Raw genomic sequence first — 13,129 nt, forward strand, 5'->3', positions numbered from 1 at the left:
GTGGCACGTTGAAGAAGACAACGAAGACGCGCGCCGTGATTGCTTGAGTGTATCTGTTGCTGGACGACACTCACACTCACAGACCCAAAACACAACTTTCAAGCTTACACACCACACTCCAAAGTCAGCTTTTCTCGCGAACAAAAGGTGCTGCGGGAAAGACACCGGCGGAAAAGTCTTATCTCACTTTTCAGAGACCTAGAGCAGCAGCGAAAGCTTCAGGAGCGCGGTTGTCATGGCAACGTTGACACTTGGGGTACACATCCCAGTGCTCCTTTACGAAAAACGTCACGTGACTTCCGCCACACCTTCTCCAATACGTTCGTGCTGGCCAGGGCCTCTCCTGGGGTTTCCTTCCTCCATGATTCCATTCAAAGCATTTTTGTACCCGTAGAACAAGCGCTCTGTTATGTCTGATACACAAATACATTCACGGCACAACACAACACAAATTGCCCTTGTAACCCCACTGCGCGCTTCTAGGCGTCTTCATAAGCAACTCAGCCTCATGCGAATATTTGGTAGAACCAAAGCTTTTAATTCCTCAGCGTTTCCACAAGCCAAAGCACTCTCTCTGGAATGACCTTCCTGATAGCCTTGTTTCCATCATTAACCATGAAACATTCCGCGAGAATTTGTACTCTCACTTCTTGTAAACGTTGGGTGTTCAGTATCGTATAGAGTTTTAATAGTCATTAGTAACGTTCCGTTGTTCCTGTAGGCTGTTTACGCTTTATGTAATTTTGTTGTATTTCCTCCCACATCACGCAATGTTCCTATTGGAACCTGTGGTGTACTTATCGATAAATAAATAAATAAAAATTACGTAATGACACATATAAATTAACCTTCCCAGTAGCGGTAGCTGCACTAGTCAGTTGAATTGTGCCGAGAAATTTCAGTACTTGTATTATGCCTAACGCATGGCTTACTATACGTCTTTGGCGTTGAGAGGTACAGAGGCAGTGGCGGTAGAGTAAAACGCGTTTCCAAATAAACAAGATCTCATATTGGGTCCAAGAAACCAACTAACTAGCTGTCTGTGTCGTTTTTTTTTTTTTTTTTGAGGTAATGTGGTGCTATATCTCTGAACATCCAATAAATCTTAACATGACCTTAAGCTGTGATTAATGTTAGCAGCTTACGAAGTCACATTATCGATCAAGGTTTCGCGTTGGTGAAAGCTATGATGTGTGCTGAAGTCACAAAGCAAACAGGTGCATGTTGTTTCGAGGGAAAGTTACCCTGTAATAACCGACGGTGTTATAAGTATTCTGTAAAACATATTGCGCTGCGAAATTCGCTTTCGATGTGCTTGAAAATACTTGCATTTCATTCATTCATTCATTACTCTTTGCCGACAGCGTTTTTTTCTCCAGAAAGAAATCATCCATTATAGAAAGAAATCGTCCATCAACCCGAACTCAAACAAACGTGAGACCCTATAACATTGCTAATATAAATGCGAGAAGCATAGCAAACAAAGTGGAACTCCTGGAAGGACTGTTACGGGAACACAATCCCGATATAAGGGTCATCACTGAAACTTGGCTATCCCCAGATGTCAAGTCACGAAATATCTCCTCGAGGTTACTCTGCTATTCGTAAAGATGGGCTGTCTCGTGGTGGCGGCGTGGCCCTGCTTCTTAAGAATGACGTTTCATTCGTTCCACTCCCTGAAGTCTCTAATGCGGAGGCTGTATTTTGTAAAATATTGTGCAATGACACCGGTATTTTTGCTGGTTGCGTCTATCGAAGCCCTACTAGTGGATCCGAAGGCGTGCTTGCCTTGTAGGAGTTTATGCAGTGCCACGTTCGTACCAGCAGAGTGATCCTCATGGGGGACTTCAATTTACCAGACCTGAACTGGAGTACCATGCACTACACTTCAGCCACATCCGCAGCACTTACGGATCTAATGCTAAATTTAAACCTTCACCAGGTAGTCGACCAGCCAACTCGCTGAGGAGGCTCTACGAATGGCATACTTGATCTCATCCTCATAAGTTACTATTTCCAACTTCACGCAATTGAGGTGACTATAATCACTGGTATATTGGACCACGCCATACCTAAATGTAAGCTCTCGCTAGAAGGCAACATAACTAAGCGGAACCTGGAGCGTGCTGTGCTTGATTTTCTTAGAGCAGATTATGGCAGTATTCTTACTCGCCTGGCACACCAGTTTGATGTTTTTCCCCAAGCAGCTTCAGAAACGTGTTGTGACGTCAGCACTTTGTGGCATCAATTTAAGTCAATCGTGCTACGCTGCACAACTAACTTCATCCCGATGAAACGTTGCAAATCACGGGGAAAAAACATGGATATTGTGCGAGATCCTTCAAGCGTAGCGTAAACTAAAAAGACTTCAGCGTACTATTAAAAGAAAAGGGCCGAATCAAACTGTGAAAGACCAACTGACCTCCGCTCTCGCTGACTTCTGAGGAAAGTTAAAACATGCAAAGCATCACTACTTCGGCACAACATTCCCCGACTTCATTACCAACAATCCACACAGGTTTTGGAAATACTTTCGCCCGGGATCAGGTGCGTCACCTGAATGGTCTCTAGAAGAAAAAACGACTCGAGCGAACACATTCAACAACTTTTTTTTTTATTTTGCGCTTCAGATAATGGTCTACTTCCCTCCCTATCCTGTCCGTCTAAAATCATTTATTCATTAAAAATAACTAACGCCGGAGGTTTTAATATATTGCTTAATCTCGACATCAAGAAGGATAATGGGGCAGATAATATCCCGAATGAGTTTTTAAAAGTGCATGCAGAATGGTCTAACCAATACCTTGCCTGTCTCACTTACCAGTACATCTTGTAAAACATTGGAACATATTATCTTCAAACCCATCACTGTATTTCTCGAGCAAGAACATATATTAATACCTCAACAGCAGGGCTCTAGAAGTGGCCTCTCAACCGTCACACAACCAAGCGAAGTGGTGCAGGACCTTGCGCTCAACCTAAACAATCGAAGCCAGACAGACATGATCGTCCTCGACTTGAGTAAAGCATTTTACTTCGTAAGCCATGTGAAAATAGTTGCAAAACTAGAGGCTACGATTGGGGATAGCCAGAATAATGCATGGATAAAAAAGTTTGTATCGCATCGAACACAGTATGTTATTCTAGATAGCACTCCTTCCGAAAATATCTGTATCTGTCACCTCCTGAGTTCCCCAAGGGTCAGTGTACGGCCCATTGCTATATTTGATCTTTATAATGACATTGCTGATAACATTTAATGTGACATTAAGCTCTTCGCTGATGATTGTATTATTCATAAAGAAATCTTCAGTTACGCAGATCACTTAATATTATACAGAGCACTGGACTTGGTGTCCAATTGGTGCAAAGAATGGCAAATGTCAAATAACACCACTGAATCTGTATGCATGTCCTTCACAACAAAAAAGAAGCCCTCAGAATTTTCTTACGCTCTCGGTGGCACTTGCCTGAATAAAGTAAATAACCACAAATACCTATAGTTTTGGCATTCACTTCTGACCTTTCATGTAACTTACACTTGAATAATATTAACTCAGTCGCATTGCATATTTTTTTTTCTTAGACGATGTTTACGCCTTGCACTGAAGCAAACCAAACAACTAGCCTATACCACTTTTGTTCGCTCAGTCTTAGAATACGCGAACATCATCTGGTTTCCGCACACATCAATTAACATATAAAAACTAGAAAAGGTGCAAAGAAAAGCTGTGAGATTCATCTTTAGTAAATACAGGCCCTATGATTCACCTACCGACCTCTTAGCTGATGCAGGCCTTAAAAAGCTATCTGTTAGGGCCAGACATGCACGCTTAAAATTAATCTACCAACTAATGCACGACAGTTATAAGATAGACCGAGCTAAGCACGTTTTGTATACATCACGTCTATCGCAAAAAAACAAAAAAAACTGTACAGTGTTCGCAATGACACGTTCAAGTTTTCACTTTTCCCACGTGCGGTCAAAGAATGGAATATTCTCAACTCAGAGATAGTTTCCTCTTCGTCACTTTCATCGTTCATTCACCTACTAGAGGCATCCAACAGAGAAAACGCCACTTAACACACCCACACATCTGCACTGTAATACTTATTGCGGCGCGTGAAATTTCTGCATTTTAAGCCCCAAACTGGTCACTTCTGCGCTCTTTTATGTTATCTGTATAACTTCTCTAATATTACATGGCTCATTTATTCACTATAATTATATAAATTCTAGTAATACTATATTTGTCACTCGATGATATTGTTATACTAAGCAAAAGTATTGTATCATCGTCATTGGTCATTTTTGCAGCACTTTGAGTAGATTTTTTTTTCTTCTCTTTTTTACTTTACCATGACGCAAGAGCTGTTCGTTTCTTTTTGTAAAACTGTCTAACACAATGCCCACCTGCTTTGGTCTCACTGAGACTGGCAGTATTGCAAATAAATTAATAAATACAAATCACTGCGACAACAATTGACGAACAGTCTGGTGTCCTTCAGGACCCTTTTTGGAAATAAAGTTTCACCACCACCACCACTGCGACAACAACAATGTGTGCTTCACGCTGTGCATTATGAGCAGCAATTACGCAATTATTGTTCGGGAAGTTAGCAGGAATCCGTTTAAAGAGGCTCTTCCATAGCTATCACAAGGGTCAAATAGAAAATCTAACAATACCTTAAAGTGACACGCAACTGTTCGGAAAAATTGATCGCTTACCCGAGGTTGATTCATTACTCTCTGAGGAAAGCTTCATTGTAGTTGTCGTTAAAAAAAGTGCAATCTAATTTGGGGTGTTTAAACTTACTAAACTGCACTGTGGATTATTGCGGATGCCATAGTGAAGGGCTTCGGATCAATTATGACCACTGGAGGTTCTTTAACGGGCACACACTGCACGGTACCCAAGCGTTTTTACACTCCGCCTCTATTGGAACGACGCCGCCATGGCCCGGATTGAACCCGTGACCTCGTGCTAAGCAGCGCAATGCTATAACCTTTGAGCTACCGTAGCGGGTAATTGTCATAAATGTCCTCCCTTTTTTGCTCTGTTCAAGTGACTTGTAAGACAGTCAAAAAGCGAACAAAACTGATGCACTATACGTGATACTTAAAAAGTGCTATGTGTAAACATTACTTACATCAAACTTGCGATACGAAGTAACTTGTTTACATAATCAACAGATTAACATATTGGCTATGTTGCGGCACATTTCTAATAGGAATTCAAAATCAAAAAAGGGGGCTGACAGATGGAGTAGCACACGTGATATAAATGTTTCAAACAGGGATAAGGTGCCTCAGAAAGGCTACCGTAGCGGGTAAAGAGCCTTTCTGAGGTACCTTATCCCTGTTTATAACCTCTATATCACGTGTTCTAATAGGAGTCAATTTCATGCCAATTCGTTTTTTTTTTCGCTAAGGGCTTATAATAAGCCTGAAATTTGACTGTAGACTACGTACTACAGATTAGAATATGACGAGACAATCACATACTTTCTTTGTGTATAGTGCGAAGATACAAGTGATGTGCACATTCATTGCAAGACAGGGCAATCGTCAACTGTAAGAACAGAAAGTTCTAGGCCAGTACGCGCAAAGTAATTACGCGCATGCGTACATGCATGCATAATAGACGTTGAAAATGCTGCCAAACTGCCGCTGGATTGCTTACGTGGTTTGCTTAGTTTCGGCTACTCTCTTTTTCCCTTTCGATTTCCTTACCTCCGTCTGCCGTGCAGGTTAGCCAACAATAACTGCTCTTGGTTAACCTCCCCGAATTTCTATGCTTCATTTCCTTCTCTTGAACTATGACCGCGCGCTTCGCTTTCGCAGCATTACTGCACTGCCTCAAGTCGACAAGTTTAACTGCGATTCTTTTATCCAAGAAAGAGCTTGAACTTTTTGGCATAATAGCTACCTGACTGTGTTTTTTTTTTCTTTTTTTTCCTTTTCTTTTTTCCTTCAGTGCGTCTTTTGCAGTGCCTTTCCCAGTGAGTATATATATGCTTACCAGCTGCAATAAAGCAATTCGCTGAAAGTTAGCGCTCGTTCCGTGTTCTTCCTCGTCCTTATGTCGTTTTAGCGCTATGAATCTCAGTTAAAATCATAGCTGCGATTGTTTTGAAATTTGGTCAGCCCATTCATGTGTGCACGCAGTTAGCGGTCTCTCTCCTTTTTTTTCTCTTTATTTCCGACCCTTTATTCCCTTCCCTTAGTGCAGGGTAGCAAAACGGACGTGTTCTTTGCTTTTCTTCAATTCTCTCCTCTCTGTCTGTCTTGCAGTCCGCAATGATTTATTATAAATCTGGCCTTCGCCCTGTTCTCAAACCAAAATATGTATGGCATCTCTCGACAAAGGTTACGAATGTTCACACATTTCATCTATTGCGGTACCTGAGTTCAGAATATGCTGTTTACAGAAAGCCAGTAGACACCCCGCACGATGTGTAAGGCCGTGTATTCACTGGCATACAACTGAAATTCCGTCGACTTCACGGAGAGACGTCCATAAATTTTCTAACGACTGCAAAAAAAAAAAACGTTTCGCGGACGGTATAGATCTCCCTTGAATGCAGACTGATGCGGCCAAAGTTTCCCCTTACGTAACACTCTCAGAGGCCAAAGCCAGGAAAACCATGGTGCCGCCACTCCACTTTGTATATCTCAAACGAACACGGTTCCGCCCACTGGCTCTCTCGTTTGAGTCGCGATGACACGCGGCACTTGGACGCGTTGAGCGCCGGAGATAGGCGCGTGCGCGCTCCCGTGGAAGTGCGTTCATTTGTCATTGAGTGCGAACCGTGCTGTCTCTTGGTGCTGGCTCGCTCAGATAGCCATCTCTCTAAAGCGCCGCTCTTACTCGAGAGACTCTAGTCTGAGGAGGCCTCAAGCATTGCCGACCCTCGTCAGGATAGCGATCTCTGCTGTCCGGCCGACTGCTCCCGCGCCGACGCGGTCTCTGTGCCTCGCCAGCTTTAGGCTAGTTGGACGCGCTTCCTTTGTCAACAGCGCGGCGTGCGAGCTGTCCGCGATTGGCTTTTGAAGCGTGCTTGTGTGTGGAAATTAGTGAGGGACCATTTTCCCCGGGTTCGGATAGAGGCGGGGCGGAGCTTTTCGTGTGAAATAGTGCGCTGTCGCTATATTGCAGGCTGCCTTTTAAATGAGTCGTAGCGTTAATATAATAAGCGCCGGGGGTTTAAAGTTTACCTTAAGGTTGCGGTGCTAGGTGCGAAATATTGATTGCTCTCGCCTGACGCTAGGGTTGCGATGTTGAAAAATGTAATAACAGCAGAATAAAAATAAGATGAAGCATTAAAGGACTACCGTAATTCGCACTGAGGTTCAAATGTCTGAAGCAACCGATACATTAAGAGTCGGTTAAGTTCGCTCTGAACTGTGGTATGTCGAACAAAATATGTCGAAAGTCAGTAATATAGAGGAGGAGTTATGTATGATAGAGGAGTTATGTATGCTTTCGCCAATAGACAGAGGAGAGAAAGAGATGAAGGAAAGGGGAAATGCAGGGAGTCGAACCAGAACGTAAATCGTCGTCCCGTGTGCATTGTCAAGCTCTTGGTGACATAAACAATTATTTGTTAAAGTATCTTTAATTTGACGCAGAACGTAAAGTATCAATAGATGAATGTAAGCACAAGATGGCTCCAGGCTCAAGCGCAAGTGACATTTTGTTTCGGCGAGGACACAAGATATTTAGGAGAGGGGTGCTTCGGCTCCTTCTAATGTTACTCCGTGATACGGGGTGAGGATGTGGATATTGGTGAGTTGTGTGGCTCGACGTGGAAAGGATGGCGCGCAGCCTGATGAGCTCTATGTCAAGCTCCTTGTGCTACCATTTGCTGGTATGGCACCAGAAAAGTGTTATGCTACTTAGATATTTCATTCATATATATGTTTCGAGAAAGGGAGGATGGGGAGGAGGAGGACTGCTAGTAGGTTTTGGTTTAGAATTAATGAGTTTTCTCCCCGTGTGGTGCCTTAAATAGAGGTCCTACGTGGTCTATAATACTTGAACAGTGTTTTTCATATAGGTACCAACAAGCGCCAACTTTTCCACTTCCACGCATGCGTAACCGACCATTGTCTGAAGTGCTCTCTCTTTTTTTTTTAACACGAAAGTGTTTTATGCCGGGGTCCACCAAGACTTCACTGACGTATTTCCGTCACGGAAATACGTCACACGAACATACACGAACATAATACAAAGAAAGAAACCAGAAGAAAAAGTTCCACAAACATGCAAAATTTGGAAATCGAACCCACGACCTCTCGGTCCGCGACGATAGATCGTCGAGCGTTTAACCCATTGCGCCACAAACGCATTTGCAGAGAGCTACACAGACGCGCCTTATATATCTAACACTCCTCCGTGTACCCGCGCTCTTGCTCGGGGCGGTGCCGCCGCCTACGAGCAGAAAAGAGAAGTACTGCATTATGACACTAACGCGCACCGACAGTGAACGCTTCGGTGGTCTCAGCACTACGACGCCTCGATGCCAGCATTCGAAGGGACGCTGGCATCAAGAAGCACTACCAACGCGTTCTCGCAGAAGCACTACTAGGTGGCGTTCACCGTACTCAGCACAGCGGAGCGTGGCCTCCGCAATTAGCTCTGAAAATGTTTCTGAAGTTGATCGCGGAGGCTGCAATTACGACGCGCTGTACGCGCTGATTTGACTCGGTGACGATTCAGTTACGTGCTTTGTCTTGCGCGTTGTATTAGTGTGTCAGTTACGTGCTTCGTCTTTCGCGTTGTGCTAGCGTGTGCAGCGTAGTGCAGCTTCCATATGCACGACGGTTGCTCATGGTCATCGACGTTGGTAGTCGTGATGGAGGAGACGTGCCACCAGGCGTCAGCGTGGGTGCATCAACGCCTAAGGGCGCTTTAGCCACAAAACACCAATAGACATTATATATCAATGTGCAATAAACATTACACTACTTCTGTGAAGACACGTTTCACTTTCGTGTTCTATACCGATTCCTATATAAGAGGGATCAACCACTTTTTTTTGTCTTCGTCGAACCCAAGCTGCGTACCAGTCATATATGCGGCGTCGGTGCGAAAGCGGGACACCACTCGGGTTTTTCAACTTAACTGGCTTTCTTTTAAAAGCAGGCAAGCGATACCACACTCGAACAGCTGAAGCTGATGTTTTTTTAATGTGCTCTAAAAACCTCGTATAAGCCTGTTTGTAACAAATTCATCATAAAAAACTTATTCAATTATTCACTATAAGTTGGTTAATTTATAAGAAGAGTAATACTGTTGGATTATTCTTTCTGTGGCTCTACATTCGATCAGAAATTTCATTCTGGAGTTTTACAAGCCAAAACAACGATATGATTACTAGGCATGCCGTAACAACTAGGGACTCTGGATTAATCGATCAGAAATTAATATTTGAAATTTAGTAGTGAATTGTCGAATCGGAGTCATGAGGGAGGTAGTGGCCTAATACTGCACCAGGGAGGCCAATTCCTGTTCTGGTGAGGGAGTGACTTTGATGAAGCTTAGTGGGCCTTCCTAGTTTGGTTGTACCTGAACTAGTATAGCCCCACTAGCTCTCGGCAATAATTTTTTTCTTGCCGGTGTCAGGCACCACTCCATGCCTGAAAATGTAGTGGACTGGAGTAGGATTCGAACTTACGACCTTCAGATTTGAGGCCGGGTATTCTACCTCTGCTCCACGCCACCACCTCACAACCACACCTCATTATACCACACCACACCATTAACCACACCAACCTCACCAACATTATACTAATCCATAGGAAGGGAAGACGTTAAAGAATTGAAGAATTATAGACCCATTAGCTTGCTTTCAGTATTGTATAAATATTCACCAAGATAATTTCCAATAGAATCAGGGCAACACTTGACTTCAGCCAACCAAGAGAACAGGCTGGCTTCAGGAAGGGATATTCTACGATGGATCATATCCATGTCATCAATCAGGTAATCGAGAAATCTGCGGAATACAATCAACCTCTCTATATGGCTTTTATAGATTATGAAAGGAATTTGATTCAGTAGAGATACCAGCAGTCATAGAGGCATTGCGTAATCAAGGAGTACAGGAGGCATACGTGAATATCTTAGCAAACATCTACAAGGATTCCACAGCTACCTTGGTTCTCCACAAGAAAAGTAGAAAGTTACCTATCAAGAAAGGGGTCAGGCAAGGTGACACAATCTCTCCAATGCTATTCACTGCATGCCTAGAAGAAGTATTGAAGCTCTTAGACTAGGAAAGCTTAGGAGTGAGGATCAACGGTGAATATCTCAGCAACCTCCGATTTGCTGATGACATTGTCCTATTCAGCAACAATGGAGACGAATTACAGCAAATGATTGAGGACCTTAATCCGAGAAAGTGTAAGAGTGGGGTTGAAGATTAATATGCAGAAGACAAAGATAATGTTCAATAGCCTGGCAAGGGAACAAGAATTCAGGATCGCCAGTCAGCCTCTAGAGTCTGTAAAGGAGTACGTTTATCTAGGTCAATTACTCACAGGGGACCCTGATCACGAGAAAGAAATTTACAGAAGAATAAAATTGGGTTGGAGTGCATACGGCAGGCATTGCCAAATCCTAACGGGGAGCTTACCACTGTCGTTGAAAAGAAAAGTGTACAATCATTGCATTCTACCAGTGCTAACATATGGGGCAGAAACTTGGAGGTTAACAAAGAAGCTCGAGAACAAGTTAAAGACCACACAAAGAGCGATGGAACGAAAAATCTTAGGACTAACGTTAAGAGACAGGAAGAGCTAGAGCGGTGTGGATCAGAGAACAAACGGGGATAGCCGATATTCCAGTTGATATTAAGCGGGAGAAATGGAGCTGGGCAGGCCATGTAATGCGTAGGATGGATAACCGGTGGACGATTAGGGTTACAGAATGAATACCAAGAGAAGGGAAGCGCAGTCGAGGTCGGCAGAAAACCAGATGGGATGATGAAGTTAGGAAATTCGCAGGCGCAAGTTGGAATACGCTAGCGCAAGACAGGGGTAATTGGAGATCGCAGGGAGAGGCCTTCGTCCTGCAGTGGACATAAAATAGGATGATGATAATGATGATGATGATGATGTCGAATTGAATACGAATGGTATCGCAAAGCTCTATTAAACTTGTACTCAAGATTCTGAATATCCGCCACACCCCTCCAACAAAACAAATTACTCTTTACCGGACTCCTGGCGAAATCAAGACAATGTACGCTGCAAAGGTTCTATAGGGTTGGTAGGGTGGTACAGAACACGTATCTTGGGCACAGCCAAGCCATCAAAAAGAGAGGACACCTCCACAGCGAAAGAGCAAGTGCTATCCTCAAACGCTACTGGTCCTACTGTCGAGTCGAGTCCCTATACACCATGCATGCCTAATTGGAACCCAGCGCCGAGCTGATCACACTTAAAATCTTCAAGGCTAATTGCGAAAGGAACAGGGTAATTTGATTAAATCCATTCAATATATCTAAATCTCGCGTGGAAACACGCATAAAACAGTATGCACCCATCCTATTGCAACACGGATACACAGAGCTTATCTAAATGTAGCAGCGCGTACGAACTTTCAGTGTGTATAGTCGAACTCTTCGCTAACGCGATATGATTAATGATCCCCGACCGGAGAAATTGTTTCGTAACAGTATTACACCTGAACAACTTTAATTACGTATGTCCATGCAACTTCCATCAAATATCAACATACGAATCATTAATCAGTCCCATCTATGAAAAACAAAAACAAAACAAGTGCATTCGGGGAGAGCTGAGAGCTCGTAACAGCGTTTATGTGTTTATGCAGCCTTGAGCCATCAGCAACGGTCCTCTGAAGAAGATGTATAGAAAGGTCGAATTGCTGCTGTCAGTATCGCCATCGCAGAAACCATCGAACGTGGTCGCCACGGCCACGATTCAATCCCGCACCCTTGGGCTTAGCAGCCACTACGCTACCACGGTGGGTTGAATAAATGAAAGACGCGGGCTTTCCGGAGATTTGTTTGGCCTAGAAAAGTGAAAAGTCTATACGCAATATACTGCTGGTTCCTTCCTACTCAGCCTCAAACAACTGTTTACGTTTCCAGGGAAATCTACTTGATGATATAGAATACTTAATGGCGTTTAGAAATCACGAAACAGGCGAGAAACCATAGTGCAACAGTGTAAATAGTGCTACCCCAAAAGCATCGACTAATTCGGCGCACTCCTAATGCCGAAAAGAAATATAGTTGATAAAAAATGTGTACCACGCCAAATATATATTTAAAAACACAGGAGTGCGAGAGAACTGCCTTAGGAAGCATGAGCACAGACAGCATACAGTCAGTGAATAGAGAAGTTCTTCCTCTCACGCGGTGCATCGGGGTTGTCTGTCTGCCTGTCTGTCTTTCAAGACAATTTTTGGTTCCGCGGAGCCAACGTAATCCTCGGGGGGACTAAGAAGAAAGCTCTTTTCTGAGAATGCTGCCGGCCGCGCGGTTCCGGCACGCCGGGCAGAGTTCTACTCGTCTCCGAGCCGCCGACTGGCCGCCTTTTATTGATTCATTAGCGCCGATAATGAAATACAGGCCCGGCGCGCACCCGAAGCTTGGGTGATGACGGCAGCCCGGCTCTCCTGCCTCCATACGCTGCCCTGTGGTGGTGAGCCTCGGCTGCAGCCTGGATGGATTCCGCCGCCGGAGACGGTCGACCCGCGCTGGGACTAGGCTCGGAGAAGATTGGAACCCGGCCTGGAGCTCGCTTCCTTCTTATTCGTCTTCGCCGGCATGCTTCGAGTGTTTGTCGCGAATGCCAGACTCTGCTGTGAGCCCAGGGGCATCGGTGGTTACCACGGGTGACTGATCTGCTTGGGCCGCCGTGAAGGGCAGTACGCGCCAATGCAATTAGCCGCTCCGAGAGACTGCAGTCTTGCATCGGGACCCCACTCTATTATTATACATGATTGAGCTGGCTAGCTCTGCGTTATATCTCTTCCTTCAGAGAGAATGAAGGCTGGTTGGGAGCTGTCTACGTATTTCTCCGCGTCCTATGTTATCAACGTCTGTAAAGATACCATTCGGTTCGGCAGCGACTAGCGCTCATTCCGGACAC

The sequence above is a fragment of the Dermacentor silvarum genome, chromosome 2 (assembly GCF_013339745.2).
Source record: "Dermacentor silvarum isolate Dsil-2018 chromosome 2, BIME_Dsil_1.4, whole genome shotgun sequence".
Taxonomy (NCBI): domain Eukaryota; kingdom Metazoa; phylum Arthropoda; class Arachnida; order Ixodida; family Ixodidae; genus Dermacentor; species Dermacentor silvarum.